Raw genomic sequence first — 27,064 nt, 5'->3', positions numbered from 1 at the left:
GAACATTTACATAACTTCAAAAATAAACACTGTACTTTTCAACTGTTAACTCTCCTGTTCTTCCAATTGCTCTAGCCATAAACAGCCCCTTATCTCCTTTCTATGTCAATATGTTTGTCTATTCTGGACATTTCATATAAATGGAATTCTATAATATATGGTCTTTTGTGACAGGCTTCTTTCCCCTTGCACAATGTTTCCATGGTTCATCTATATTGTAGCATGTATCAATACTTCATTCCCTTTCACATCTGAAAAAAATTCCCATTTTAGAGATATACCATTTTTTGTTTATTCATTCATCCATTGATAGACACCTGAATTGTTTTCATATTTGGCTATGATAAACAATGCTGCTACAGGCATTCATTTGCAAATATTTGTGTGGAGATAGGATTTCATTTTTCTTGGGTACATACCTAGAAATGGAATTGTTATGACTTACGGTAACTTTATGTATAACCATTTGAAGACCAGCCAAACTGATTTGCTAAGTGGCTGCACCATTTTACATTCCAACTGGTACTGTACGAGTGTGTGGATTTTTCCACATCCTTGTTAACACTTGTTATTATCTGGCTCTTCTAGCCATCCTGTGTATGTGAAGCAATATCTCATTGAGGTTTCAATTTGCATTCCCCTGATGACTAATGAAGCCAAGCATTTTACTCTAATTTAGCTGTTCTACCACTAGCTGTAAAATGTTAAATGTCCATTTATTAGTTTGAGGGAGAGTATCATTGCCTATCTCAGTAAATGATTAAGTGTTGATGGATGCTATTAGATCTTTAGTTAATAAACTATTTAATCAATTTAATAATTATTTTAAAAAGTATAAAAACATTACCAAAAAAGGCAGAGAGAGTAGTGTAAGTCATACCCATCTACCCTTCAACCTAATATGATATGTGTTTACATTGTCATCTTTTATTCTGAGCCTGATTTTATAACATACAATATTAAAGAAGGAGTTGATAGTTCTTTAGTTTCTTATGTGGTCCAACTTTTTTGCTCCTTTCCTCTGTAAATAGAGGCAATTGCTGTCATAAGTTTTGTTTTCCTCTAGATTATGTTTTTACATGTTGTCTACACACATATGTACTCATTTACAAAATAAATCATTAGCTTATGTTTTAATACATTCATGCATATTTCAATCCTTCTACAACCTGCTTTTTTGCATTTTTAAAAAAATCTATTCTATTTAATTTATATAGCTCTAGTTTGTTCATATAATCTGTTTTCTGCTTTCTAGTATTCTAGTAGTCTTTTTGCTATTTATTTTTATTATAACTTATTTATGAGCATATAGGCTTTTTCCAAGTTTTATGTTTTTTCTTTTGTTTTTGTGCTATTAATAACAATGGCAAAGTTAACATTCCTATATACATATGTCTCCTACATACGGAACTTCTTGGACACATTTATATAAAAGCAAAATTATAGGTTGTTGTCTAGACCTATTTTTAATCTTTACCGAATGGCTTTTAAAATGTTTTTCTCTGTTATTTGCTTTAAGCAATTATATCCCTGCCACATTCCTGTAACAGATTACAGTGAAGCGTTTTAATCATGGTCAACTTGTGAATATGAGATGGTATCAGACTGTTTTAATTTTTTTCTCTGAATTTTAGATTCCAGGAAAGATAGAACATATTCAAATCTTGGTTGTATATTTTTGTGTGTAAATATACAAACATCTTTCATTATTTGTGGATTATTAATAATAAATTATAATGCATAGGTTATTTGTGAAGAATTTATGTATATCTGATACTGATTCTTAATATTTATAAATAGTCATATATAGACTATAGCTCTCCAAGTAACAATTCTTTTTAATATATTTTAGTATATTTTACAATTCCTCCCATACATTTAGATTTTCAAAGTAGATACTTTTAGTTTTTATTACTTTTAGGAACAAGCTTTATTGCACTTGTTACTTTTGTTATTATTTTTAATAGTATATTTTATATTACATTCTCTAATGGTTCATTGTAGGTACCTTGGAAATCTGTTGATATTTGCATAATGCTCTTTTATATAGTAACCTTACTGAGCTCTTATTTGTTCTAATAATTTTTGTGTATATTCTCTAAGCAGATTACTCTTGGATTTGTTAATAATAGATGTTGATGCTTCTTTTCTTTTTCTTCTCTTATGTCATTGCCTAAGACCACTAGTACAATGTTGAATGTTGGTAGAAGCACTAAACATCCTTGTTTTGATTGGACCTAAGTGGGAATTCATTACTATATCAGTGTAAAATATGGTATTTGTTGCAGGTTTTTGAAATTTTCCTCTTACCAAGTTATCGACAGTCACTTCTACTTCTAGCTTGCTAGATGTTTTTCAGTAATGATTAAGCATTGACTATCATCTATAGTTATTTAGGGGATTATATGTTTTTCTATTTTAAAATCTGTTAACTTTCTGTAATAATATTAACCATTATTTTCTTGCTTATTTTCCATTCTTTTTTAAAAGTCATAATTTTAATATTCTAATAGATTCAGTTTATTGGGGTTTTATTAATTTTTGCATCTAATTTTAGTGGGAATATCTAATTATTTATAAATGTATAAGCCTTTCCAGTTTGACTTTTTTCTTAATATATAAATTACTTGATCTTTCATAGATTTATAAAACTGTTTCTTTTGGAGAGGTAGGAGGAGATTTTTGATATCTGATCTTTTTAATTTTGATTTTTAATTTTTTTCTTTTTTCCCTTTTAATATTTTATAATATATATTTTCTACTTATTCTTAATTAAATACTGGTAATTTTAAACGATTTGTTCATTGTATGAAGTTTTAAAAACTTACTGAAACTAAATCATTAAATATACTTTCCTATTTTATTTTATGTCTGTCCCATTGCAATATGTTTGAACCTTCTTTTCTTTTCCTGATGAACATTATGGGAGATGTGTTTATTATATTTGTATTTCAAGGTGCCAGTTTTGACTTTGTTGGTTATCTATATGTTTTTGCTAATTCCAGTCTGTTCTTAAGTTTACTATTTTCTTCCTTTTACTATCTTTAAATTTTCCAATTGCAAGTTGACAAATTTGAAAATTTATTTCAATAATTTTTGTTTTAAAATAAATACATTTATAGCTATACATTTATCTTTAAGTACCATCTTTGTGGCATTACATATGCTTTGTAATGTATAATGTATTTATTGTTGTCTGTGAGTAAATATTTCATAATATCTAAACCGTTAACTGCCTTAGCTCACAGTTTATTTCATAGTATGTACATTAAATAAGTATTAAACAGTAAATTAGTAAAATAAATATTAATAAGAAAAACATGTATACATTTTCTTTCCTAATTTTATTGGATTTTTAGAAGCTATCTTTTCAGTATCAATTTTTATATTAATGTCATCAGTTCAGATATTGTGATCAATGTGTTATCAGTTCTTTGGAGTTCTTAGTTTCATGGAGCATGATGAAAAAAATCACAGGTTAACTTATTTTTCCTTTTGAAAACCAACAAGTTATGATACCTATATATACTCCTGTAATTACTACCACAATCAAGATAGAAATATGTCCTCCATCACTGCAATTTTTCTCATCCCTCTTTGCAGGCAATATTTCCCAAGCCCAGAGTAGCAATACTGCTATTTTGCATTTTTTCACTATAGATTACTCTTGTTTTTTTTAGAACATCATGCAAATGAAATTATTTATTCTCTGCTTTTTCAGCATGAATTATTTGACCCAATTCTTTTGAGATTCATTCATGTTATTTGTACTTATTATTAATTCATTTATCATTCTGAATATTATTCTGTTATATGAATATGTTTAAATTTGTTTATTCCTCTAATGATGGGTATTTAAGTGATTTCCAGCTTTGGGCTGTTATAAATAAATGTAAAAACATTCACCTTTTTTGTGGATGTGCTTTTTATTTACATAGTGTGTATAACTAATGAGTGAAATTTCTGGGAAATACGGTTAGTGTTTGGGTAACTTTATGAGAAGCTGCCAACCTAGAACTATGTTTGGCACACATAGAACTATGTTTTAATGTGATTAAATCATTTTATATTTTTCAAAACTGCTCTAATTCCTCACGAATACTTGGTATTTTCTTAGGCTTTTAATAGGGTGATCTGGAGAGACTCACCTGAACAAAAATTGAGGATATACTGGAAGTAGATGAAGGAGTTTTCATGTGGGTATCACAGGGAAGAGCTTTGCAGGCAAAGAGAACAGCCACTGCAAAGACTTGGGATCTAAGAAGGAATCCAGTATGACTGGGGTGGAGAGAACTCACTGAAGGAAAGCAAGGTAACAGAGAGATCAAACTTTGTAGGATGCTGTAGGACATAGGGAGAATGTTGGCTTAGGAGTGAGAACAGTGACTATTACAACCTTTGAGAAGAAGTGGAAGTATCAATCTGGCTGAGGTATTGAGATAAAATTATAGAATGTGCAGAGTGGGGCAGGCAGACAGAAGCTATTGCAGCGATCCAGCAAGAAAAAATGGTGGCTGGGACTAAAGTGGGAATGATGGCGATGCTGAGAAATGGTAGGATTTTAAAGATATCTGAAGGTAGGACCAGCAAAATGGCCTAGTAGAACTGGATGTTGAATGTGAGAGAAAGAAAAGAAGCAAGAATGATCCAAGATTTTACCCTGAATGACTGATTTGCCATCAACTGAGACAGGTAGAGCAATTTTGAGGGTGAATATCAGGAGATCTGTTTCAGAAAGGTTTAGTTGGATAGAAATCCAAGTGGCTAGTGTGAGGAGGTATTGCATTTATGAGTCTAAAGTTCAGGAAAGAGGTTCTAGACAGTGGATTTATTATGGATAAATACTGTTAAAAGCCATAAAACTACTTTACTATTTCATTCTACGATCAATGTAAGTTTAGTCTTTGTTTGGTTTTTCTTTTTAACATCACACTTTGGAATCCTTCCAGTTTTCATGCCACTTCATAGAAATATGCACACTGTTGGGTAATTTATCAGCAATTACATCTGTTGACATTCCAGCTGTTCCTCATAGTATCTTCCTCTCTCAAAATCAGAAAACCAAGAATAAAAGGACACTGACAACCTTGCCAGCTCAGCACATCTGGAGGCACTAAATGTCTGACTCAGGAAATGTGCATGAAACTGACGGGTGAGAAAGTACTTAAGAAACCATTATAATTTTCAATTTTTGAAGGTTTTAAAAATAATTAGAAAAATGAGTTAAATGAATTATATTTTTAGATGATTAAAACATTCCCTCCAACCATGGGTTCTTTGAGACAACTTAGCCATTTTGCATCTAGTACTCTAGAGAACATTTTAGTACTTAGAAAAAACATCACATACTTTAAAATTTGTATAATGTATAAACATAGAACAGTATTTTTACTGATCATGTCTAAAGCAATACTAACAATGATAGCTAAATTTAGTTAACCATCCAACATAAACAAAAGAAATATTTTCTGCCATATTCTAGGAGACTTAAATTTTAAAGTATTCATATATAACTTCCTCAGTAGTGTTATTCCAGGTTTGATGTGTAAAGTTGTGTAAAGTTGATGATGCTAAAGTAAAGTCTTGGTGACATCATTGTTTTCAGCTTTCTTCACTTGTTTAGAGTTGGAAGGAACTGGCTATAGCAAGATGACTTGAGATTTCTTTGCTGTTCAGTTATACCTTGCTGGGCTTTTCCCCTGTTCGAAAACAAACTGTAGTTAGTAATGGATAGTTGGTTTTGGTATTTAGGCAACAATGTATATGTTCTTTTGTACCCTATGTACTTGAAATAACATTCTCAATTCCTTTCTAATCAATTAAAGGTGGATACAGGCCCTTGTTACATGATTTGTGATATATAAAGTAAATCTCTTTTAATAAAAGTAAGGCAATGTGCTTCGTTTGGCAACAACTCTGTACGGACATCCACCAAAAGTCTGGTACCATATTTTTAGCCTGTAACTTAGTGTTCTCATTTTTAATATAATTTCAATATTTGTTTTTATAATGGTTGATGGAAAGCTTGGAAATGGAGATGTTAATTTACAGTTTCCCCTCATCACTCATGTTCTCTTGCAGAATACACCAAAACATATGTTCATCTTTGTGAAGAAGCTTGTGTTTTTGTTTTGTTTTGCTCTTTATTTTGTAATAAATATGACTTCACAAGAAGTTGCAAGGTAATACATGCATCCCTTCATCCAATTTCATCCAACCATTACATCCTACAGAAATATAGTATAATTCAAAAACCAGGAATTTGATGTTGGGATAACGTGCATCATCGTTCTACTGTTCTATGCCATTTTATCACATGTAGATTTGTGTAGCCACCGATATGCATTTTTATATGATGTAGTAATTCTCTAAGTTAAAAGTGTCAATACTCATACATATAAATGAGGGTTGTCCCTCAAGATAATTACCTTAAAACATAATGTATTTCTTTCAAATATGGAAATTGTGCTCAAAATGTTTTTGAAGGTCTCTTCTTTTGCAATGGCGTATCTAATTTGTTTGCAAAACACAAAAGAAACCTATCTAGTTCATTAATTCTTCCCTGAAATCTTACTGTATTTCCCTTTTACGGTTGCTATCTTATGCTGTGTTTTCATAAGCTAGATTCCCAATTCTTGTTTTAAACCTAAGACTTTCCCATTGCCTACTTCACTGCTGGCAAATTCTTTGCCTCCAACTTTTCTGAGAAAATAAGACTCTCAGATATCAGCTTTTTTGACTCTCAGCAACCTCTGCTATAATTGGAAGTAGCCTACATCCTATCCAAAACCCTTCTCTCCACTCCCACTTCTTCCTGTGACGTGGTAGATGCGAGAAAGATTCAGAGGACTTTCCTTCTGGAGAAGAGTCCCTGATGGTATCCCCTCACCTTGCAAGGCTGATCTCTGTAAATTTTGCAGTCCCTCCCATTTCCCACTCAAACCTAAGGCAACCTGTTCTTCCTTGGCCAAAAATAATTACTCTGCTTGAAGTTAAAAAGAGGTGAGGCCAGAGAAACAGTGGTGAAGCTTTCAATTGTAACTCTTTTCATTGTAAAATGGGGTATATACATCAAAATGGAAATCGGTATGAGATTGTGTATTGAGGACTATTTTTACCAGATCTTGCAGCTCTGGCCATGTGTGGGCCAGCACATGGTTCCCTGGCTTTAGAGGTGAAAAGTACATATCATGTTCTTCTGGAGAGTGACCCAAGCTTAGTCAAGACAAAACTGCACTGGAGCCTTTCCTCATCGAATCACTTGAGTAGAATGTTCACTCATAATATTAGTGCAAAAGTGATCAGTGTATAGTTTATGGCTGCCAAAAAAAGCCTCTCAAACACAATGCTGAATATCCAGTTTGTTTTATTAATATTTGAATGGATATATTTCTGGGTGAAATATACACTTTCAGTGAATAGACATTTTAAGACATATTTGAATGTGTTTCACCTTGCAGCTTGAATATTTTCATTGTGTCATGAGTATGGCATATTTCAATATTTTAAATAACTGAAGACAGAAAACAGAATATTTGAATTGTGTGAACCTGCTATGTGTATACAATGTTTTCTTTGAGCAAGTGTGCTGATTTTTGTGACCCAATTAGAAATATGCTGAAATAGTCAAGAATCATTTGGACAGTCAGTGAACCCAAGGGTCTGTAAGTTTTAGCAAAGCTGATCCTGTACTAGTGCTTGCTTCCAGATTGCCCCCATTTCCTAAGCAAGTGGTGCTCAAAATTTTAAGCGACCTCAGGCTAAAACCTGTTAAATCCATTGTCAGTTCATTTGCAAATTCTTCCCTCTCCCTAACCTGAAAATGTTTGAATTTGCTAATCCATGTAGTCAGCAGTTGACTGTGGAATTTTTGCTTACCCTAGGCAAACTGTAAATTGCCTACTCTTTCCAAATCCCATTCTTTGACTCACACACGGGTCATTTTGCGTTTCGTTCCCAGTAATGTTTTGCGTTTGGAGGGTGGCCACCTGCTCTGCCTCTGTGGTAAAGTCAGACTTGCATTTAGAACATGCACAGATTTAATATCAATTACCATTTTACCCAAACTCTGCTGTAAGACAGCAATGAAATTCTGGTTCAAATTAGTCAGTGAACCACCTATTTAGAGGTTGTTAGAGTGCTGATGCAGTGACAAACATCATTTCTTCTCAAGCTCCTCAGAGACATCCTAATGAAGTTTCCTGGTTGGAGTAGTGTAGGAAATCTATTTTGTGGTATTTAGAAAAGATAATGTTGCAGGTGCCAATACACACAAATGGAGTTCAAATCCTATTGTCTCTAAATAAGCAAAAAATGGAAGAGTAGATTGTATTAAAATAATTCCCTTGTTCACAATCATCTCTTGCATCTGCTGAGTTAATGTTGTCTATTAGCATCCCAAAGTAATTAGTATTTTAATAAAGGCATAATATAACCTCTTACACTTAATACTAACTTTACTAACTTGGTTGACAAATACTGTTTTTGTTTGGTTGGTTTCTTTAGCATCTGTCATCACCCTCGTCAAAGCTGTTGGTCTATTTCACCTCTGATCTTACTGTCTCTTGAGAATTCAGAGAAATGGTCATTGCTTTGGACACTCATGATGTTGAATTTTGCATAGTTTAAGAAAAGGGGATTTTAAACACAATCTGTGTTGAGAAGTAGGGAACAAATGCTCCAGTAATAATAATAATAGTAATAATTTCTTAAAGACCAGAAATGCCTTACCCTGATCTAAATATCTGTAGGTAAACAATACAATAAAACCTTTGGCCAATGCAGTGAAAGTACCTTCTAAATAGGCTCTCTGCTTCTGCTATTTCTTCCCTATTATGTAATCTTAGCAGAGTAGCAAATGTGATTCTTTTAACACATTAGTCAGATCATCTAATGCTGTTACTGGACAGTGACTCTACATTTCACCCAGAATTAAAACAAAGTTCTCAAATGCCCTACATGAGGTTTTTTGAGGTGGTCTCTCCACCGTTTCTCTGACCTCACTTCCCATTCTTCTTCCCTTTATGAACTTTCTATGGCTTTAGGATAATTGCATTGACTTCTCTGCTTGGGAGGTTCTTCCCCTCTGTGTTTGCACAGCAAACCCTCCAAGTCCTTCAACTCTTTGTCACCTCTTAATAGAAAATATCTAGTTAGGCTACTTAAAATTAGACCACCCAACTCCACCTTGAGATGTCCTTACACTATTCTCTCTTTTTTTTTTTTCCTTTAGGTCTTATCATTTTCTAGCATACTATGTAAGAATTTGGCATATGATTTTATTGTCAAGAATTTTCAAGCTTTTACTCTATTTGCAAGGCAACAAATGAAACTATCACGATTTCATGGATGCTGGCAGAAAATATAAAACTAGATGTATTAGGCAGTGTTCTCTTAGAGGGACAGAACTAATAGGATATATATATATATCTATTTAAAGGAGAGTTTATTAAGTATTCAGTTATATCATCACGAAGTCCCACAATAGACTGTCTACAAACTGAAGATCAAGGAGAGCCAGTTTGAGTCCCAAAACTGAAGAACTTGGAGTCCGACGTTCGACGGCAGGAAGAATCCAGCAGGGAGAAAGGTGTAGGCTGGGAGGCTAGGCCCATCTTTCTTTTTCACGTTTTTCTGCCTGCTTTATATTCACTGGAAGATGATTAGATTGTGCCCCCAGATTAAGGGTGGATATGCCTTCCCAAGCCCACTGACTTAAATGTTAATCTCTTTTGGCAGCACCCTCACAGACACATCCATGATTAATTCTTTGTATCCCTCAATCCAATCAAGTTGACACTCAGTATTAATCATCACACTAGGTCAGAGACGAAAGATTTATTATGTATGACACAGCAAGCTGAATGGACATCACCATGTTTGCATCAGTTTCCTTTGTCTCAAGTAGCATGGTGGCAAGGTGGATGGGCCCAGAGGGATGCCTGCACTCCCACAGTACTGCCGTGTTACAGGAGATGAACTCTGAGTTTAGGAAACCTGATTCTTTTGCAGTGGGCAATAAACATTCCTACTCTCCCTCTAGAGGGAGATACTATCTATCTTCCAAGGCTGTTCACTATGCAATTATTCTTGTACAATTGGCCAGGAAAAGGGCATTCAGTGCCTTGCTAGCAAGGTGTGCACATGAAAGAGCCATGAAGAATTGTCTCCCAACAATAATGTTTACTGTTTATCATACATGCCTCTCACAGTACACATTTCCTAAGAGAGAGAGTTTATTTGTTCAGTGATAGACTCAAAAAGCATGAAAAATGATCTCGGACTTTGTTTAATCAATCCACAATTTCCAAATCTGATACCTTCTTCTTGGGGACTTTAGCTGGAGTAATCTTTATCAGTATTAATTTTTTCAACCATAAAATAGGACTAGTAAGTAATGCCTCTCTAACACATTGTGGGGAGAATTTAATGTAAGGTATCGTTAAGTGCTGGGAGTCTCCAAGGCTCAGACGTAGATGTGGAATTTCATGTTTACTCTCACACTAACTTCTGCCAAATGTGATGACTCAAATTTATATCACTAGCCTTCCCTAATCTTAGTCCCACATGTCGTATCTGACTTCACAGGCATGTGCACCAAAACTGAATTCATATTGTCTTCCTAACCTGGGTCCTCTTCTAGGATTGCTTAACTTAGTAAATGACTCTGTGCTAATTTGCGCAAGCCATAATCCATGAGTCCTCTGACTCTTCCTTGTCTCTCGACCCATCCCACCTTCATATCTAACACTCAGCACCTCTTCTTAATTTCACCTCTTAAATATCCTTGAACTCTATCCATGTTTTTCTATTTCTGCTGATGGAAACTTGAATCAATGCTAGTGAATCCCAACTGTTTCAGACAAGCACCTTTTTTTTTTTTTTATGGCAGACGTTTTGTAATGCATCCTTTAATATATTAAAAAGGAAATGCATAAATGACATAAGCAAACTTACATATACAATTTCAAAACAAAATCAAAATATTTAGTTGTAATGTGAAATATGCACATAAAGAAAAGAACTTACATTAAATTAGTATGTATTGCAGTGTGAGAATATCAGGCTTGGCTAGACAGGAAGACTTAACAATATCATCAGAGGGTTTTACCTACATAAATAATCCGTGTGAATTTGACAGCTACAAAGGCACATAGGTCGATTGTATTAGACTCAGATACCATGAATGGCATCACCTTCAGTGGTATGATTTTCCAAGATGGCAGAAACATTAGTGATTTCCCAAACTGAAGTATTAGGTTGGTACAAAAGTAATTGCAGTTTTTGCTATTAAAAGTAATGGCAAAAACTGCACCTACCTGATATAATCATCTCTCCACTCACGTCGTAGATGCACAGTCCTTGAAAATTCAGTGTGTTCATAAATCACATGAAAATATTGTGTTTATATGTAAAGGTAACTAGGTTCTAGGCAATTTTTAAAATTTTTATTTAAGTCTCTGCTTTTGAGTGAAACATTCTAAAGCTTGTGAGACACAGACAATTCTCCCTTTAAGTTTGAATGTCTTGCACATTGCAAAATATGCCTAAAAGGCCTGGACCTCACCAAACAATAAGTGGCAATAGCCGCTCCTCTGAAAAAAAACAAACAGGACAAAACATTCTTATGAATTTCTAATATTGTCCCTGAGTGGATGCTACTCCCATAGAGAACTATGACTGTAGACTAAAAGTATTTGTATTCATACTTCATTAACGTCCTAACAGTCTTTGGTTTGTTTCCCTCTTATTTCCATTAATTTATTCTCTACTTTAGTGAAAGCTGTTTACCAAATCCAACTTGATTATGCCACTTGGGTTAGTTTGAGTTCTCCAGACAAACAGAACAAATAGAAGATGAGAGAGAGAGAAAAAGAAAGGGAAATTATATATATATATATATATATAGAGAGAGAGAGAGAGAGAGAGAGGTTTATTATGTGATTATGTAGGCTGAAAAGACCTAATATCTGCAGCCAGTAAGCTGGAGATCCAGGAGAGCTGATGACGTAGCTCCATTCCAAAAGCCAGCAGGCTCCAGGCTCCAGAAGATCTCATGTTTCAGTTGAGGTCCGAAGGCAGGAAAAGACCAATGTCTTAGCTCAAAGCAATCAAGAAGAGGAGTCTCCTCTTACTTATAACAAGGGCTTGCCTATATTAGAGAGGACAATCTGATTTACTCAATCTGCCAATTCAAATAATAGTCTCATCCAAGACACCCTTAAAGACACACCTAGAATAACATTGAACCAAATATTTAGGCACCCCATGGCTCAGTCAACACATAAAATTGACCATCACACCACCCATTACACAAATCCTTTTATTGTCTTTTCTTTCTCTCAAGACACAAAAATATGTGTGTGACTTTTAAGGGCTTTGTGACTTTTAAGGGCTTATAAGACTCCCATCTGCTTTCAAGCCATATTGCATCATGACCTAGTTATTCTGCAGATTTGTGTGTTCTGATCCTTCACACAAGAGGGCCTGTGCATATTTATTTCCTCAATGTACTCTTCCTACCACACAAACTTTCTAAGGTAAGGCCTGATTATAGCTTGCCTCTTTAGAAACTTTAGCTTTTCTGCTTAGTAGTGATAATGACCTTTCAGAAAATTGTATTTTAAACTTTTCTATAAACTTTCTGTATGGCCAAGGTGACATAAAAATGTTCAGCAAGTATGGCGTGGGGAACAACCAACCAAAATGCATGCTAGCCCCTGAATCAGTGTCCTAGAGACCTAAGACATTCATTATTGGATTATGGTCTGTTCTAGATTGGGATGATCTAGAATATTCCTGGGGGGAGAACAGGTTAGCCAGCAGTTAAGCCTTAAGAGAATCAGTACAGCTGATAGTACCCCAAAAGTATTTGAAAGTACCCCAAAAGTATTCTATTATTATTATTACTATTATTACTTGCTATCTGTTACACGCCAGTATTTACACTTAGATGAAGTTTACATATAGATTTTGGCAGTACTCTCAAGCAACCCCACTCTTTATTATAGAACAGGGGTGTCCAATCTTTTGAATTCCCTGTGTCACACTGGAAGAAGAAGAAGTGTCTTTGTCCATGCGTTAAGTACACTAACACTAACAATTGCTGATGAGCTAAAAAATAAAATTACAACCAAATCTCATAATGTTTTAAGAAAGTTTATGAATTTGCCTTAGGCCACATTCAAAGCTGTCCTAGGCTGCATGTGACCCATGGGCCATGGACAAGCTTGTTATAGAATGTATAGCCCCATGTCTTCTCCTTCCCTACATTTCCCACAACTATAATTTTAATTTAACTCGTAAGACAATTCTATTGAACTTTCTATTGCAAGACTGTAAATTCAGTGAGAGGAAGGACTATATCTATATTTGTTCACCAGTGTACATTTAATATTAGTCTTTGTGTCTTCATCCAAATCTCATCTTGAATTGCTATTCCCATAATCCTCCTAATCCCCATGTGTCAAGAGAGAGACCAGGTTGAGGTAATTGAATCATGGGGGTAATTGAGTCATGGGTAATTTCCCCCCATGCTGTTCTCATAATAGTGAATGAATTCTTATGAGATCTAGTGGTTTTATAAGTGGCCCTTCCCCCTTTGCTTGACACTTCTCCTTCCTGACACCTTGTGAAGAAGGTGCTTCACTTCCCCTTCACCTTACACCATGATTGTAAGTTTCCTGAGGCCTCCCAGCCATGTGAAACTGTGAGTCAATTAAACCTCTTTCCTGTATAAATTATCCAGTCTCAGACAGCTCTTTATAGTAGTGTGAAAATGGACTAATAGAATAACCTCTCCCAAAAATACATGGTGCGTACTGAAGTCAATATTTACTGAAAGTATGAATGTTAATGCCTTTCGTGTAGTTATAGTATGCAACACATTTTAACTTCCTCTTTTCCTTCCTTTTTACCTCCAAGAACAAAAAAGTATGTATTTTGGACACCCATGTTCTATAATAAAGTATTCCAAGAATGGGGTTGCTTAAGAGTACTGTCAAAATCTATTTGTAGGCTTCATCTAAGTGTAAATACTGGCATGTAGCAGATAGTAATAATAAGTGTGTGTGTGTGTGTGTGTGTGTGTATGTATATATGCTAAATAAGTATAAGAATATATGCATAAATAACACTAAGTATACATATGTGTATACTATTTAGTACACTATACTATTTAGTATGTATGCTATTCAGTGTCTCTATATATATACACACACACTATTATATATGTATTCTCTAGATAGGTAAATACTTTAGTCAATACGTATCAATAATTTTCATTACCTGAAAGTTTTAGGAGCAAAAATCAAATTACATAGCAAATCTTGGAATTCCCCTTTCTAATTCTAATGTGCCTAAAATAGAACATGAAATGGGAGATTTGTTTTCTTGACATAATTGCTTCCATTTTCTTATCCTTAGCTTTGGGTAAACTTAGTCCAGATCTCAACTCTTGTTTTCTCTCTCATTCTGGGAGTTGAGTCTTCTGTTACACCAAATGCATGGCCAACCTCATGCTCACTCCTAGCAGATTCATCGAGGAGGAAATGGACTTCCATGAATCCATTCATGGAAATGAACCATAGGCTTCCATGACTTTAGGGACTTAGATGAGGAGAGTATTTCTAAAAATAAACTGTGATGCCTCAAATCAAAATCAATTAGGAGACCACAAAGTAAGACAAATGCTGATGATAAAGAGTCATGGCTGGTATTTAAGTGTCATTTATACACCTTTAAACTTCAAAATTTCCAAAACAAAGCACTTTTTCTTGTACTTATGATCTAGTCTGTTCAACATTCCATGTAGTTTATGCCTCTGTGAAACTAAATGTAATTTGTTTATGGAAACGGAATGAAAACCTAAATTCAAAGCACATTTAAAAAAATCAAACTCACTCATTTGGGTCACATGCTCATTGACCCCCAGCCCATCTACTCTACCATTCTTTGTGCTTTTCCTGTAAACCTAAAAATATGTTCAGATGAGATCACAAATAAGGGTAGTGAGAAAATATTTAGGTTTATTAGCCAGTAGGTTTTTCTACTATTTCTGCACCTCTCATCTTTCCCCACCTATGCCTCACCCTGACCCCAACCAACTAGAACACAGGCATTCTGCCAGCATTGCCTTAGGAGAGGTATCATGCTGAAGGTTGCCGCAAAAAAGTTCTGGCTTTTAAATTTCAAAAACAGTAACAAAAAAAGCCCCTATTACCCAGGAACAAAATAGATTTGAAAGGATACAAGAATACAAAATCAGAATAATGTTTTGTAATCTCTAGAGTCTAGATAAAATTTTCTGACTAGGAAGAAGGAAAGAAAGAGTAGGAGGAAAAAGAGAAACGGAAAAAAAGGTAGAAAAAAGTCCCTGGACCTTATCCCTCTCCCCAAGCTCACTCTCCCCAAGGATTGGAACTCTTGGATTGGTATGGAAATAAAAGCACACACGAAATGTGTCTACCAGCCACAGAGAACATTCTAAGAAACTAGCAAGTTCTGTATGTTATCTGACAGATTTCCTGTGTACCCTAGAAGAGCAAAAAAATGTTAAAGAACCTTTGATGGCCCTGAGAGCTCACAGTGTTTCCCAGGTCCCAGTCTAGTAAATGAAATCAGCTAAGCATTCCCAATGGCTGATAGATGGATGGTAGCAGTTGTCAGAGAGCTGGAACCGGAGAACTCCTACAATCAGAAGCAAAGGATATATCCTCAGGTCCCTGCATGGGTTGTAATCTAGGGAGGTGATGAGATGAAATACAGCTGAAAAGACACCAGCCAGCAGTGATGATAACCAAGAATCAGATGCTTCTAACCCCCAAGCATGGCACCATGAAAGCCCCTGGAATATAGATGCCATGCTGAGAAAGTGGAAGTAGATACAGTAATTTGTTGACCATAGTTTACTTTTCCCACCAAAGAAGAAGTGAGCACAAAGTAGAAGTTAAGCCAATGTATGGAAAAATTAAAATATGGTATTTCTTACACCACAGAACTTTTGGCAGTTTGATTTCAAGGACTTAGAAAATGAGCGAAAAAGATTGCTGTCTCAATTATGAACTCTATTCTGGATGAGGATACTAAGATTTATTAAGATTAGCCAGGATTCATCTAGGACTTTACTATAATGAGCCATGATAACACATAATAGAAAATTAAAAAAAAAAAAAAACTGAAGCAGAGAAAAGGTGACAAGGATATATCATCGTTCCATGTGATCATTATGCTCTATTATATGCCGAGGCTTCTAGACAGTTCCATACAGATGGGACATAGGCACCTATGGTATTCTGGCATTCTTATAATCACTGTTTTGGGAAGTCCATAGGATTGAAGAGCCAAGAGTCAAGGAAACAGAAGGTAACTAAGTAGGCAATGCCTTTATAAGTCCAAAAATAATACAGGCCAGGCACATTAAAAGGATATGAATCCATCTTTGACAAAAACAAAAGTAAAATTATAAGTTAATGAAGAGGCAAAGCCAAGACTAAAACAAATTATGTGAAGATGCAGGACCATTTCCTTGTTTCCATCTCACCCACGTATTCTGAGTTTTCCTGGGGAGGAGTGGGTGGTGTAGCCTCTATACCTTCTGCCACCAGTTAGCCCCTGCCCTTCTGAGTCCATTGCCACCAAGGGCCACTGACTCACAGCTCTAAGCTTGTTGGAACTTCAAATTCCTTGTATTTCCCCACCCTATACTTCAAATTGCATGCAGTTGTACATAGCCCTTGAGTTTCAGAATGATTGATCTGGAAGGGAGTGACGAAGTAATTTTCGTGAAGAGAGATCTTTAGCTAACTTACCCTGAGCTGGGATTCCTCATGGTCCACTGCTCTTTCCTGTAGGGACAGAGAAAAGGTGATTCTGAGAATTAGCATACAAAGAATTCAACTACATGGAAGTCACAGAGTAGGCAATGTAGGGGTGAAGCAGGGAACATAAAATATCAGAAATTAGTTATTAAAAATCCCTCTTTGTGCATAGTGCTAGTTAATGCATATAATAATTTGGAAAACATTGTTGGGATTCTGATCAAGAGGTCGATCATAGCCTATCACCTTATATTTGTGCTATTCCTTCAAAATGGAGGGCGGTTTCCTTCCTGAATAAGGCTAATGGAATGATTCTTAGAAATATCTTCCATAACTATAAAAGCAGTCTCCTAATAATTGATCTATTTCAGTGTTTCTCCAAGTGCATTTTCTAGAACCACTAGTTCAGAGTCACCTGAAGCACTTGTTCAAAAAGTGAATGTCAACCTCGAGCCCAAATCTACTGAATTAGTAGAGACGGATTGAAGTTGAGAGCTAGAACTGGAAACCAAGGAATCTCTGCTTTTTTAAGCAACCCACTTCTGCCCACTAAAGGTTAAGAACAGCTTTTCTAGCCCCTCAAAAACCTTGGCATCATAAACATGGTTTCCTAGCACAGGCATGGGCCGAGTCAAAGTGAGCTGTAGTTTCTTTTGGTGTGAAATGCCTCGGAGTTTCATTAGGGTGAATTGGTCCTCTGGGATTCTGCCCCTTTGGGTGAGCTGAGATTACAGAATTGATTAGCAGCCAAGGGAACAGACTGAGCCTCCGGATCCCGCTGAATAAGCCACAGCCATGTGTGCAACGCTGAATGTATGGTCCTGTGAAATTTATGGCCAACTCTGTTTATAATCTTGTGGCATATGCCTCTGTAGTGTTTGTTTATAAAGGCCAAGGCTGGGTGTATTATGCATCTCAAATGATATACTGTAGAGTTTCCCAGGATAAATGAAATATGTCCATTTTGTCCCATCTGGATCTTGTTATTTTTTTTTTTTTTTCCCATGATTAGCATTTTGGCAGTTTCCACTCTTCCATTCTGCTGTTCTATGTGCCCAGGGGAGATGAAGAGTTGAGCTCTTTCCAAAATCAGGGTAGTGCTGTGTGGAGAAAAACTACAGCTGAAAGGGCACTTTCTTTATAGTAGATTCTCCACACTCGGCAGAGGAAGCACAGGTTTCAAATATGATTAGTGGGCAGTGAAAGCACCATGAGATCAAGGCTCGCGTGAGTCACAAAGTGTGGAAATGTTCTTACCAGATGATCATCAGGATACCGGAGATTTGCTGTCCCAAGAACCAGCTGAGCTTGTGAAATTTTCCACGTACAGTTTCGCTGAGCTGCAGAAGGCGGCCCTGTTCTCAGTTCTGAATTTAGTCTGCTGGAGATAAAAATGGGGTCACGATGTTCACTTGACACCTTGTTAATTTATGCTACAGCAAAACCAAAGCAAAACAAAATTCATTTGTATGCAGTAATGTGGCTTAAAATAATGCTAAAACAGCCCCAAAATCTGTTTTTCATTTTGGGTGAGTTACTGGGGTAGGACTTAGAAACAAAACAGTCTACAAGGGCAAAGGTCTTTTTTTTTCACTTGTGAAATAGTCGGAACTAGCCCAGAAATCAAGGCCTTGATGTCCTCATGGATTTGCACTGAAAAGAAAATCACCTATGGTTATTTTTACTTTTTATATAAACAAAAATGACTTGTAATAATTGATATTTTTAGGTGATAACTTAGATTTAAAATAGCTTTCTATTTTATTTCACAGCATATTTCTACTCATATTGTTATTCATGTTTATAAACTCTCACTTGCTTTACGGTGATTCATTTTATATGTATAAAATCAGGAAATTAAAACCAAAGTTGTTATAAATAGGTCTTGTATAATAATCAAAGTAAAAGAGAAAAATTAAAAAATAGCCTTTAGGAGTTTTGATTAAGAATTAATGTGCCAGATGTCAGGTACTGGAATACATTTATTATTTTCTTGTTGTTGCAATTAAATATTATATATAACATAAATACCTAATAAATTTTTAATATACCTTGAGAGGTGCTGCCACTTCAAATGATGAAATGAAGCATTTTCTTCAAAACAAAATCTAAAGTCTTTCAGTTAAAATATTGTTCTGACTATTATATTTATATTGTTTCAGTGGTTACTGACTCCTCCATTGGTGCAAATTATTCTGTCTATATTCATTTATTTTCCCATCTATATCTACATCTATTCAGCTAGCTAATATATATTTCATACTATATTGCTAGCTTATGTATACTTCAAAGTATTAGTTTCCCCTTCCCATTTTCTGCCTTGCAGAAATACTACTAAGTTATATTACTTCTAGATCAGACACAGCTTCAGCTCCTGTGACAATTCATCCAAAACCAAGAAACACATAAAAACACACAGCTGCCTCTTTTCACATCTTTCCTTGGTCCCATTCCTTTAGTTTTTAATATTTGTTATACCTTCAGTTACTGGAGTTTTTTAGCAGTCTCCTGAAAAGCTTGTAGAAAGTCCAGACACTTACTTGCCATCCTCCAAACAATTCTGATTCAGCAAGCCAGTGCAAGTCAGCCCAGGAATCTGCATAACAATTGACCTCCCAGGTAATTCAGAGGCAGATGGTCCTGAAATCACACTTTGAGAAATGGTGCTTTAAGACCTGTGAGCTTGTAAAGGAGAGTGAATCAGAGGCTTTCCTATTGCATCCCAATGGTCTTGGAATTGTTTCCCCAGAAGTGAATGCTAGGAAACTATTTCTCAGCTCTCTCTTTGAAGAATGGATATTTGCTGTGTTTCATCAGGCCATGTGGTTTCCTGACCACAGGGGGCACATTTTTTGAGTAATGTCATTACTATTCCATGCTCACCCCATCCCCATCCTTCTGTCCTTTGACTCCTTGATATTGACCATTACTTGAATCACATATGAACTTGCTCTGTCTTTTTTGGACACTGTGTCTACCTATCTGCTTCTCCTTGGGCAGTCAAACTCTGGGGGCTAGTCAGTTCCACCATGGTCTCTTTTGGCCTAGTAAGTGACATAGGCCAGGTTCCAGAGCCTACTTTCTCCAGGCTTGCTGTGTATCCATGATCAATGTACCTTACAAACTCTCCTCAAGGCTTTGAATATAAACTTTTCATAGCTCTTTGAGATCTTGGGTTAGGAAAAAATTAAAGATCTCTTAGATAGGAGACAAAACACATGAATTATAAAAGAAAAGTTTGCCAAATTGGACTTTACGAAAATTAAAAGGTTCTGCCCTTTGAAAGAAACCATAAACAAAATAAGAAAACCATAAACTAGTAGAAAATATTTATAAAACACCTATGTGCTAAATATATGATAAATAACTTGCTTCCAGAATAAAGAATTCTTAATAGTCAATTAATTAGTTAATATTTCAATAATACACAACCAAAATTTTATTTTTATTTCTTTTATTTTAGGTTCATTGGTACATGTGAAGGTTTGTTACACAGGTAAATTCATGTCATGGGGGTTTGTTGTACAAATTATTTCCTCACCCAGGTATTAAACCTAGTACTAATACTTATCTTCTCTCCTCTCCCATCTCCCACACTCCACCCTCAATAGACCCCAGTGTCTGTTGTTTCTTAAGTTCATAAGTTTTTGTAAGTTTTCATCATGTAACTTCCACTTATAAGTGAGAATATTCAGTATTTGGTTTTCTGTTCCTGCATTAGTTTGCTAAGGATAATAGTCTCCAACTCCATTCATGTTCTCACAAAAGATATTATCTCATTCTTTTTATGGCTGCATAGTATTCCATGTTGTATATGTACCATATTTTCTTTATCCAATCTGTCACTGATGGGCATTTAGGTTGATTTACACTTACAACAACCATGTATAAGTGTTCTCTTTTCTCTGCAACTTCGTCAGCATCTGTTATTTTTTGGTTTTTCAATAATGGCCATTCTGATTGGTGTGAGATGTTATCTCATTGTAGTTTTGATTTGCATTTCTCTAATGATCAGTGATAGTGAACTTTTTTTTTCATATGCTTGTTGGCCACATATATGTCTTCGTTGAAAAGTATCTGTCCAGGCCAGGCACGGTGGCTCATGCCTGTAATCCCAGCACTTTGGGAGGCTGAGGTAGGTGGATTGCCTGAGGTCAGGAGTTCAAGACCAACCTGGCCAACATGGTGAAACCCCATCTCTACTAAAAATACAAAAATATTAGCTGGGCATGGTGGTGGGCACCTGTAATCCCAGCTACCAGGAAGGCTAAGGCAGGAGAATCGCTTGAACCCAGGAGGTGAAGTTTGCAGTGAGCTGAGATCATGCCATTGCACTCCAGCCTGGGCAACAAGAGTGAAACTCTGTCTCAAAATAAATAAATAAATAAATAAATAAATAAAAGCTGCTGAAAAGTATCTGTCCAAAAGTCTGTTTGTTCACTTTTTAATGGGGTTGTCTTTCTCTTGTATAATTTGTTTAAATTTCTTATAGATGCCGAATATTAGACCTTTGTTGGATACACAGTTTGCAAAAATATTTTCCCATTCTGTTGGTTGCCTGTTTACTCTGTTGATAGTTCCTTCTGCTGTGCAGAAGCTCTTCAGTTTAATTAGATCCCACTTGTCAATTTTACTTTTGTTGTGATCATTTTTGGTGTCTTTGTCATGAAATCTTTGCCTGTTCCTGTGTCCAGGATAGTATTGCCTAGGTTGTCTTCCAGGTTTTTATAGTTTTGGGTTTTACATTTAAGTCTTTAATTCATCTTGAATTGACATTTGCATATGGTATAAGGAAGAGGTCCAGGGTCTGTCTTCTGCATATGGCTAGCCAGTTCTCCGAACGCCATTTACTGAATAGGGAGACTTTTCCCCATTGCTTGATTTTTGTCAGCTTTGTTGAAGATCAGATGGTAGTAGGTGTGCAACCTTATTTCTGGGCTCTCTATTCTGTTCCATCAGTCTAGGTGCCTGTTTTTGTATACAATTTTAAAAACAAGCAAAAGGTCTGAACAGATGCTTACCAAAAACTCTACATAGGTATTAGAAGATGCTCAACATTTTTAGTGATTAATATAATGCAAATTAAAACTGCAATTGGATATTACCTTGCCTATAAGTATAGCAAAATACAGATAAAAATTTCAAATATTGCTAAAACTATAGAGCAACAGAAACTTCATGAATTCTTGGTAGCAATGAAAAACAGTACAACCGCTTTGGAAAACAGTTTGGCAGTTTCACATCAATTTAAATATATACTTATCATACAACTCAGCAATTCGATTTATCTAAAACAAGTGAAAACATATATCCATACAAAAACTTGTATCCATATGTTTATAGGAAGTTTATTCATAATCACTAAAAGCTGGAAATAACTCAAATGTCAACCAACAGTTGGAGAGATCAACAAATATTGTTACCTCCATATAAAGGAATACTACTTAGCAATAAGGCAAACTTATCCTCTTGTAAAAAGACTTATGAATTTCAAATGTATCAGGATTAGTGCACAAAGCAAAACCCAAAATGTTGAATGCTGTATAATTCCATTTATATGATATTGTGATGATAGCAAAAATATACGGCCAGGAAGCAGACCACTGGTTGCCAGGGTCTGTGAGTGGAGAGAGTAAACTGAAGAAAAGGTAGAGAACAGTGAGGGAACTTTTTGGTATGAAGGAAATGGTCTATATTTTTATTTGGATGGTCCTGACAATATGTATTTGTGAAAATTTATAAAACTGCGTACCTAAAATGATGATGCATTTTATTGAATTTTTTAACTTTATACTTCAAAAAACTGCCTTCGAACAAATTAAATGTTGTCAAATATAGCAAGAGCAAGATCTTTTCATGGGACACCTCCTGTGACATTTCAGCAAAATAGTGAGCATTCATTTTTCTTTTACATTCTTTGCAGACAGATGCATATTTTTTTCAATTAAATTTGTTCCATCTGAAATTCCATAATTTTGAAAATCCAACTCCTCCTGACTTCATAGTAACAGACTATGAATAAGCTGAAAATATCTTCTCTTAATAAGTTTTTAAGAGTCTGAAATGGGGGAAGGAAATAAATGTTATGATAATCAAATCATTTTTAAAACTTTAATTCCATTCAAGCTGACATTCTCTGGGATATCTGGTTTCTACCAGAATCGCATGTATTTCCTTTGCAATAAATTACAGACATGCACATGGAACAGAGGAAGAGGGTTGTGATAAAAAATAAAAGTGCAAACAAAAAAACAAAAAACACACCACTACCACCACCAACAACCCTATCAGCTTTAAGTCACGGCTAATATTCAGCTTACTAAAATGCTTACAGAATCAACCCACTGCTTGCTGACCATGCTCTGGCCACCTGTGGGTGACCAGAAAATTACCTGTAATACAAATAATCCAGCCCGTGCCGTCTAGCACATCATGGAGATTTAGTTTTCACTGGGGAGAGAGGGGCCAGCGACTGAGAGCTGAAACACAACACAGATGGGCTCTTTGAAAATCCACTGCATCCTGGCTTTTCCAATCTTCAGAACAGATAAAGTTACGTAGATGGAGAACTCCTGCTGCAAGGATAATGGGGCCTGTCTGCATAGGCATGGCTTCCCGTGACTTCCTCCCTGAGAACCATAGCATTTCATGAGAAGAACAAATTTGTACACACAAAAAAATCATCAGTTTCATCACTGACACTGTTCAATATTGCAAAATGCAATTGTTTTATTTAAATAACCTCTAATGAATCCACTAATATCTAATTGAATGAATGTAATAGTCTTACCACCATTTGAGTTTCTAAACGCAAAGAAGAAGTGCTTTGAGCTTTGCTGAGGCTTTATTGAAAATTAAATGTCCACAATCATTAATTAAAAATGGATTTAAAGAATGAGTAGGCTATGGATATATCTGTATGAAGGCAACCAGATGGATTAATACAGCTGCATTTTCAAGCAGAGAAGAAACACAGCATTTCTGGTAATCTAATGGAAAGCAGAATGAAGAACCAAAAGATCGGAAAGGTTTGATAGTCTTAATCCCTATAACCACCACTCACTAATCCAACAATCATTTATAGGGTGCTAAGAGCATTGCAGTAACTTAAGCCCCTAGGAAAAAGAATGAGAACAACTCATACTTCCTAATATCTCCATAAATAGTTGAGTGACCTCAGTGAAGATTAAACACCAGGTACTTAAATTAGGAAAATGCCTTGCCAGTCATATAAAATTAATAGTTACAATCTAACACATGAACAATGTCAGTTAAAAGTTCAGTAGTTAAAACATCAGTGCACTGGAGAGGAAATGGGAGTAGCATCTCTTTAATTACATGGAAAATAATATGGAAAACATGCCATTGGATTAAAATAAAACCAAACTTCTGAAATACACACTAGAGATTTGTTGTTGTTGTTGTTGTTGTTTATAGCAGCTTTATTCATAATTGCCAAAACTTGGAAGTATGTCCTTCTGTAGGTGAATAAATAAATAAATAAACTGTGGTATATTTATACAATGGACTATTATTCAGCACTAAGAGGAAATGAGTTATCAAGCCATGAAAAGACATGGAGGAACCTAAAATACATACTATGAAGTGAAAGAAGTCAATCTGAAAAGGCTACAGACTGTATGATTCCAACTAGATAAAATTCTGGAAAAGGCAAAATCATAAAGACAAGTAAAAAGATCAGTGGTTGCTGGGGAGTGGGGAGAGGGATGATTTTTAGGGCACTGAGACTATTCTCTGTGATACTATTATCGTGGATACATGTCATTAATACATTTGTTAAAACTCTTAGAATATAAAACACCAAGAGTGAACTCTAATGTGAACTATGGACTCTGATTTATAATGATGGGTCAGTGTAGGTTCATTGCTTGTAATAAATGTACCACTCTGGTTTGGGATGTTGACAGTGTGTGTCTGTCAGGCGCGAGGTGGGGGAAGGTAGTGGGTATATGGAACTCTGTACTTTCAATTTCGCTAGGAACCTAAAACTGCTCTAAAAATAAACTCTGTTAAAAATCAATTTCAGTCAGCACTGTCCTTCATTTCCTAAAGTTAAATGTCTTGAAAATCACTGTTTTGCGTGTGTGTGTGTGAGTGTGTGTTTGCGTGTGTGTGTCTGATAGGAGGATAAATTTGGTCCCTATTACTCCATCTTAGCTGAAAGTGGGAGTACGTCTTTTCTAACATCTGTGTGGGTCTCATTTCTAAAAGTATATCAGAAGAAATGACCCACACATGTCTTTTAGAATAAAAACTGCCCCTCTGTATGTTTAAGCCAGGAAGTATAAATCTAAATTCCTTAAAGAGCTGCTAATTGTAGGGAAGCATTTAGAAGCAGTTTACTAATAGGCATAACTAGGTGTTATGGACAATTTCAAAGAAGGCAAAGTCTTCAGTACAACCCCACTCTCCTAGGTTGGGTCTTCCTTCCCACAGCCATCGTCTCTGGGGCCTCCTGGCTCTCAGAATTTCTTTCACATCCTACTGTTTACTCAAGACTGTACTCTCTTTTGGTTCAAACAATGTGCTCTGGACCATGTCTTGCTCTTGGCTAATACATATTGGAGAGAAAATGGATATCATTGGGTAAATGTATTGTGTCAGCATTTTAATGGGCATCTGTTAAAAACTGTCTTTTTTTTTTTTTTTTTTTTCTGAGACAGAGTCTCCCTCTGTCACACAGGCTGCAGTGCAGTGGCATGATTTTGGCTCACTGCAATCGCTGCCTCCTGGGTTCAAGAGACTCTCGTGCCTCAGCCTCCAGAGTAGCTGGGACTACAGGCCCCCGCCACCATGCCTAACTAATTTTTGTACTTTTAGTAGAGATGGGATTTCACCATGTTGCCAGGCTGGTCTCGAACTCCTGTCCTCAATGATTTGCCCACCTCGGCCTCCCAAAATTCTGGGATTACAGGCGTGAGCCACCATGCCTGACCAAAAACTGTCTTAATGCGCGGCAATGACAACAATTACAGAAGTTCTAGACATTCTGGCAGGCTGGTGGAAATGATATTTTTAGGTAGCTCCGAGGTTTTATGTTCCTGTATTACACACATTGGGCTAGCTCCTAGGGTCCTTTTTTTTTTTAATTATTATACTTTAAGTTCTAGGGTACATGTGCACAACGTACAGGTTTGTTACATACGTATACATGTGCCATGTTGGCGTGCTGCACCCATTAACTCGTCATTTACATTAGACATATCTCCTAATGCTATCCTTCCCCCCTCCCACCATCCCACTGTAGGCCCCGGTGTGTGATGTTCCCCTTCCTGTGTCCTAGTGTTGCCAGAGATATTTTTAAAGCAAGTTATAACCCATTACTAATGGCTTTTAATTAGAACACACATAAACATGTCAGTGGCATTTGTTTAATGAGATAAACTTTGCAGAGAATTGCTGGAATGTGCCTATATATTAAGTTTACAGTATTGTAGTGGGCATCTTTACTATGTATCTTTTTAACTACGATAAATAAAACAATTGAAAATAAAGCTCACAAGGAGAGCAGATGTGTATAGTCACATCATCCAGTGGAAAACAAAAACCAGATTTGTATCTGTTGTCCTGTATTAGTTGTTATTAAACAATAATTATTGCCAGATAATGTTCAGTTTTTAGCTGCCATGGCTAATAATAAGGAAAGATCCAAAAAATTCTTTTATTTATTTTATATTGTAACTATATTTATATTTTGCATTTTTGCTTCTAAAACAAATGTGTGCAAAATAAAAACAAAACAGTTTGGGGAGACGTCATTCATCTGTAATTAAATAAAGTATAATCAGTGTTGTAATTAAGTGAAGTACTAGATGGATATACTGTTCAGTGATTTGTAGGCTACAGGAGGAGGAGAATAGGAAAAGTGTAGAGAATAGGAATAGAGTTGGGTTTATTTTTATCAGCTCTCACTCTGACTTTTATAATGTGTTTACTTGAGACTGGATGGGATCACAGAGAACTCTGACACCAGTGACCTGGCACATATCAGATTCCTAATAAATGTCTGTTAGATTGAAGTGAAAATGTGTATGTAGAGAATGCTAGATTTACTATACACCAAAAATGTCAACCAGGCCCAGCTGTTTTCAGGAAGAGCCAGAGAAAAACTTGGTGTTCATGCACAGCAATAGGCCACATATAGGAATGCTATTTATGACAATGAAGAATGAAATCTTGAATTGCAATATATAAGAAAAACAAAACATGAAACTAGATTCACAACA

General features: G+C 35.6%; 1 long non-coding RNA gene across 1 annotated transcript; it reads right to left on the bottom strand.

Moving 5' to 3' along the window:
* Positions 1-5,508: 5,508 nt before the first annotated feature.
* On the bottom strand, positions 5,509-18,170 carry LOC140708930 (uncharacterized). Its single transcript, XR_012089242.1, has 3 exons — positions 18,075-18,170; positions 16,809-16,844; positions 5,509-5,699 (listed from the first exon to the last, which is right to left on the bottom strand). It is a non-coding gene; the product is annotated as an uncharacterized lncRNA (long non-coding RNA).
* Between the last annotated feature and the right edge of the window lie 8,894 nt (positions 18,171-27,064).

Source organism: Chlorocebus sabaeus, chromosome 17 (assembly GCF_047675955.1).
Source record: "Chlorocebus sabaeus isolate Y175 chromosome 17, mChlSab1.0.hap1, whole genome shotgun sequence".
Lineage (NCBI taxonomy): Eukaryota > Metazoa > Chordata > Mammalia > Primates > Cercopithecidae > Chlorocebus > Chlorocebus sabaeus.
This window is presented reverse-complemented; position numbering and strand designations above follow the sequence as displayed.